This window comes from Nomascus leucogenys, chromosome 1a (genome assembly GCF_006542625.1).
Source record: "Nomascus leucogenys isolate Asia chromosome 1a, Asia_NLE_v1, whole genome shotgun sequence".
Lineage (NCBI taxonomy): Eukaryota > Metazoa > Chordata > Mammalia > Primates > Hylobatidae > Nomascus > Nomascus leucogenys.
Window position 1 is genome coordinate 25233954 of NC_044381.1, and position 6761 is coordinate 25240714.

Consider the following 6761-nt stretch of genomic DNA (forward strand, 5'->3'; position numbering starts at 1 on the left):
ATTGAGGATAAGAAAGAAGAAAAGACAAAACAAAAACCAAACTGTATTACTTCAAGGACCAGCCTTCAAGAAGGAGAGGAAAACCGTCATTCTATTTCCACTTTGATTTACGATGTCACCATCCCCAAGGTTTTCTAGTTAATATTGCACATATGGTGTGGACGAAGTCAATTTGGAATTCCAAACCTTCATATGAAGATGACTTGTTTTAACACAACTCTCTTTCCACAAGCCAATCACTTTAAGTTTTTTTGCCCAGTGCACACACAGTGCCTTCTTGCTCCCTCTGACAGGAATGTGACAATAACTTATTTTATTGTGTTTTTAAAAATAGAGATGGGGGTCTTACTCTGTTGCCCAGGCTGGTCTTGAACTCCTGGGCTCAAGTGATCCTCCTGCCTTGGCCTCCCAAACTGCTGGGATTATAGGCACTGAGCCACTGTGTCCAGCCAGGAATATGACAACTTCTGTCCTCAGCAATTCCCTCAGCTCTGTCTTCTCCTTTCCTCATATCCACATGCCCCATGCCTTCCCAGTTGCCCAGGTCCAGCTCAAATGCCCTCTCCTCCAGGAAGCCTTCCTCGTCTGCTCCTTTCTCAACTGGAGCCTTGTTTCCTGGAGAGAATCATACATTGTCCATCTCTGTGTCCCTACACAGACACACACAGTGTTAAGTAGACCTTAATAAATGCTTTTTGAATGAATATAGGCTAGTACTCTTTCCCTTACACTACCAATCTTCCTTTTTTACATGATTTAATGCCCCATCCTCATGGCAAGACGTATTTAAGAGCCTGGGGGAGAAAAAATAAAAAGATTTCTAGATCTGACCACACAAAAATTCAGAACACCAGAAACATAATAAAAAAGCAGTCAAGAAACTGAGAAAAATATTTGGAACAAATATGACAAAATAAAAAATGTGTTTTTTTTTTTAGTTTAAACTTGGCAAAAACTAAAAGTCATGTTTTTGAAGCATATGTAGTGATCATTTTGTGAAAAATATTTAAATATAGAAAATCCTGGAAAATCAACAACGTTTTAACAGTAATTAGACCAAGCTCATGAGCTTATGGGTGAGATTTGTTTCTTTAAGTTTTACTCTTTTCTAATTTTTAAATAATAAACAAGCATTACATACATAATCAGAAGAAGACAGCAATAGATGGCACCTTTTGCTGAATTTCCTATAAGACTCAATGTTGGTAAGGAAGTGGTGAGATGAAAGATTGGAGCAACTTTCTAGAGGGGGCAATTTAATAGAACATATTAAGAACTTCCGGCTGGGCGCAGTGGTTCACATCTGTAATCCCAGCACTTTGGGAGGCTGAGGGAGGCAGATCACAAGGCAGGAGATCGAGAATATCTTGGCCAACGTGGCGAAACCCCGTCTCTACTAAAAATACAAAAATTAGCTGGGCATGGTGGCGCGTGTCTGTAATCCCTGCTACTCGGGAGGCTGAGGCAGGAGAATCACTTGAACCGGGGAGGCTGAGGTTGCAGTGAGCCGAGATCGTGCCATTGTACTCCAGCCTGGGTGACGAGAGAGAACTCTGTCTCAAAAAAAAAAAAAAAAAAAAAAAAAAAGAACTTCCAAAATATTTACGTTCTGTAACCCAACTTCTGGTCATTGGTTCTAATGACTAGAATAAAACAGGACTACTAGAAAACAAAATGACTAGGAAATAAAACAGAAATTGGAACGATGATTTCTGTAAAGAAATATTCATTGCTGAGGTGTCTAACACACAGCAATATTAGAAACTTAAGTATCTAATATTTAAGATGTGGGTAAAAATTATGGTATGGTCATATGGAATATTATGCAATCATGAAAATGCCACTTGTAAATAATATTAAAATAACATGAAAAGTGGCTATGACGTACTATTCAGGGTAAAAGCCTGGATTTTTAAAAACTAGGTAAACAGTGTGATGTCCAAGATGTGTATGTGTACGTGTATACAAAAAAAAGGCTCAGATTACACCAATATATTCACAATGAATATCTCTAGGTCTATGAATTACAGGGGATCTTAGGATTTTTCCACTATTACCATGTGTTTTTTTATAAGAAGAAAAAAATTCTTTTAAACATCACAAATGCACATTACTTTGACTCAGCAATTCAACCGTCAGGAACACATAGTCCTCACCTGTGTGAAGTAGACCACACATCCAGTTATTCACTGCAGCACTGTAATGGCAGAAGGTTGGGAATGACACAAATGCCCTTCAGAGAGGTCTACTTCAATAACATCATTTAGACATACACTGGAATATTCTGCAGTCATAGACAAGAATGAAACACTTTTTATTACTTTATCATTCTATATTAACTTTTTTTTGAGATAGAGTCTCGCTCTGTTGCCCAGGCTGGAGTGCAATGGCACAATCTCGGCTCACTGCAACCTCCGCTTCCCGGGTTCAAGCGATTCTCTTGCCTCAGCCTCCCAAGTAGCTGGGACTACAGGTATGTGCCATCCACACCCACCTAATTTTTGTATTTTTAGTAGAGACAGGGTTTCACCATGTTGGCCAGGCTGGTCTCCAACTCCTAACCTTGTGATCTGCCCACTTTGGCCTCCCAAAGTGCTGAGATTACAAGCATGAGCCACTGCATCCAGCCAATAGGTTAATTCTTAAAAAAAAAATTTGTAGAGATGGGGTGTGGGGACATGTAGGGGGATCTTGCTCTGTTACCTAGGCTGGTCTCAAACTCTGGGCTTCAAGCCATCCTCCCACCTCAGCCTCTCAAAGTGCTAGGATTATAGATGTTAGCCACTACCCCCCACGGGTAATAGTAAATATTTCACATTATTTTTATCATTATTTACTAACATAATGCTCTCCAAGCTAGAGCGCTAAATAAAAACAGCAAAACAGGCTGGGGGCAGTGGCTGACAGCTGTAATCTCAGCACTTTGGGAGACTGAGGCAGGTGGATCTCTTGAGGTCAGGAGTTCGAGATCAGCCTGGCCAACATGGTGAAACCCCGTCTCTACTAAAAATACAAAAATCAGCCAGGCATGGCAGCGGGCATCTGTAATCCCAGCTACTCGGGAAGCTGAGGCAGGAGAATGGCTCAAACCTGGGAGGCAGAAGTTGCAGTGAGCTGAGATCATGCCACTGCACTCCAGCCTGGGCAACAGAATGACACTCCAACTCAAAAACAAACAAACAAACAAACAAAAACAGCAGACACAGAACAAGGTACATGGAAGCTTTCAATTATGTAAAAAGGGAGAAAAGAATACCCATCTATGTAGACAGATGTATATGGACACTTGCGTCTGTAGGCATAACATAACTGGAAGGTTACACAAGAAACTGGGAACATAGGTTGCCTCTAGAGGCAAAGACAGTGGCAGAAGTGAGATGTCTTACTATATGCCCTTTGGAACCTCTTGAATCAGTGACTGTATTGCCTATTTGGTAATATGCAATGCATGAAATTCAAGTCAAAATGAATAATAACTGGTTCCTTAACATCATCGTTAAGAGCTTGGACCGTGAATCCAACTTGCCCTTATTTAAATCCCAACTGAACTGCTTGGTGATTGTGTAAACATTAAAGAACTTTCCTCATCCGCAAAGTGGAGGAGTTAAAGACACCTTCCTTGAGGGTTTGTTATGAGGATTAATGAAATTATTAAACAAGGATTAAATGAGATAACCCATTTTCAGTGTTTTATTTTATACATAATAATATATACATTTTATTATTATTCCTTGACTGTCCTGGGGATGGCCACTCACAGGTGTATTAGAATATCCCCTGCCTCCCTAGTAAGGAGCAGTGTCACCCACTTCATTAGCTCATGAAGATGAAACAAGTTAATACATATTTGAAATGCCTGAAACAGTGCCTAGTTCACAGGAAAAGTTATCATTCACAGAAATATTCCCTAAAAAGCCATGCCCATTTTTTTCTCACTTCTCTGAATCCACAAGTTCCCTTTATTTTAATCACTGTATTATTTCTTCCCTAAAATTTCTATGTAGATGTTTTTCAAACCTGCCTATTCTTTTCTCATACTGCTCTGCTCTTGCCTTAAGGCTTAAGGCATCTGTTCCCTTATCTCTTAAATTTTCTTTGTTTGTTTGTTTGTTTGTTTGTTTGTTTGTTTTTGACACTTGAGTCTAGTTCTGTTGCCCAGGCTGGAGTGCAGTAGCGTCATCTTGGCTCACTACAATCTCCACCACCAAGGTTCAAGCAGTTCTCATGTTTCAGCCTCCCAGATAGCTGGGATTACAGGTGTATGTCACCACGTTCAGCTAATTTTTTTTTTTTTTTTTTTAGTGTTGGCCAGGCTGGTCTCGAACTCCCGGCCTCAAGTGACCCGCCCACCTCAGCCTCCCAAAGTGCTGAGATGACAGGCATGAGCCACTGTGCCCAGCCAAAAAAAAAATCTTTTTAAGACAGCATCTCACTGCTATCACCCATGCTGGAGGAACCCTATCACAGCTCACTGCAGCCTCAACTTCCTGTGCTCAAGCAATCCTCCCACCTCAGCCTCCCGAGTAGCTGGGACTACAAGTGTGTGCCACCATGCCTGGAAAATCTTCAAAAATATTAACTCTGGCTGGGCATGGTGGCTCACGCCTGTAATCCCAGCACTTCAGGAGGCTGAGGCAGGTGGATCACTGGAGGTCAGGAGTTGAGACCAGCCTGGCCAACATGGCAAAACCCCGTCTCTACTGAAAATAAAAAAAAACTAGGCGGGCATGGTGGCATGTGCCTGTAATCCCAGCTACTCAGGAGGCTGAGGCAGGAGAATCACTTGAACCCGGCCGGTGGAGGTTGTAGTGAGCTGAGATCTCACCACTGCACTCCAGCCTGGGCAACAGAGCGAGACCGTCTCAAAAAAAAAAAAAAAAAAAATTAACCCTGCTTGTTTCAAAGTTTCAGTCTGTCATATTATCTTTGGTTTGTAGGGTGCAAAGTCTACTGTTTGTTGCAGCTGTTGACTATGTGTGGCTTATTTCCTTGTGGGTTTGTAAGTATATTTCAAGCTCATCTTCATCAGATTTCTGAGAGTTCGTGATTTCATAGACTCAAGTCCCCCAGTTTTACTAGTTCTGGACAAGGCTTTCCATGATTTTCTCCACTTGGAATTCTCATACCACACAGATATGCACTCAGACCCCATATCTGCACATGGCCTAGAGCAAAGAGGTAGAGTTTTTCTGGTCCTGCTTCCACGGGGAAGCAGCCCTTTGTGACTCCTGGCTTTTTTTTTTTTTTTTTTTTTTTGAGACAGAGTTTTGCTCTTATCTCCCAGGCTGGAGTGCAACGGTGCAATCCCAGCTCACTGCAAGCACCACCTCCTGGGTTCAAGCAATTCTTCTGCCTCAGCCTCCCAAGTAGCTGAGATTACAGGTGCCTGCCACCATGCCTGGCTAATTTTTGTATTTTTAGTAGAGACGGGGTTTCATCATGTTGGTCAGGCTTATCTCGAACTCCTGACCTCAGGTGATCCACCTGCCTTGGCCTCCCAAAGTGCTGGGATTACAGGTGTGAGCCACCGTGCCTGGCCGACTCCTAGCTTTTTTAGGCAGGCAACTCGCTTTCATCTCTGTAAGCACAGAGCCTGTGGCTGGCCTCCCTTCATAGGTAGGTATGACGTATTCCACCCTAATCACCTAGTTATAATACCCTATCAGTCTCTGCCTGTCTTAGTCCATTTGGACTCCTGTAACAACATACCATAAATTGGGTGGCTTATAAACAACAGAAATGTATGTTTCACAGTTCTGGAGGCTGGGAAGTCCAAGATCAAGGCGCTGGCAGATTCAGTGTCTGGTGAGGCCCTCATAGTTGGCCACCTTTTCACTGTGTCCTCACACGGTGGAAAGGAATAATTCTGGTCTCTAGCCCCTTAAATGGGCACTAATCCTATTAATGAGGACTCCAACCCCATGATTTAATCTCCCCCAAAGGCCCCCACCTCCTAATGTCGTCGCATTGGAGGGTAGGTTTCAATATGAATTTTGGAAGGACACAAACATTCAGACCATTGCATGGCCTTTACTTCTTCCATATTATGTGTAGCACATGACATGGAAAAAATATCCATGAATTCTGGACTATGCTGATATCTAAAGACAGAAATGGGCCGGGCATGGTGGCTCACGCCTGTAATCCCAGCACTTTGGGAGGCCGAGGCGGGCGGATCATGAGGTCAGGAGATCGAGACCATCCTGGCTAACACAGTGAAACCCCATCTCTACTAAAAATACAAAAAAAAAAATTAGCCAGGCAAGGTGGTGGGCGCCTGTAGTCCCAGCTACTTGGGAGGCTGAGACAGGAGAATGGCATGAACCCCAGGGGGCGGAGCCTGCAGTGAGCCGAGATCACGCCACTGCACTCCAGCCTGGGCGACAGCGAGACTCTGTCTCAAAAAAAAAAAAAAAAAGAAGAAGACAGAAATGGCCAGTGCAGTGGCTCACACGTATAAACCCAGCACTTTGGGAGGACGAGGCAGGCAGGTTGCTTGAGCCCAGGAGTTCGAGACCAGCCTGACCAACACGGTGAAACCCCGTCTCTACACCAAATACAAAAATTAGCTGGGCATGGTGGTGTGCACCTGTAGTCCCACCTACTCAGAGGCTGAGGCAGGAGGATCACTGGAGCCCAGGAGGTCAAGGCTACAGTGAGCTGTGTTCATGCCACTGTGCTTCAGCCTGGGTAACAAAACAAGAACTTGTTTCAAAAAAAAAAAGAAAAAGATAGAGAAATGGGCCCAGAAGCGTCAAGAT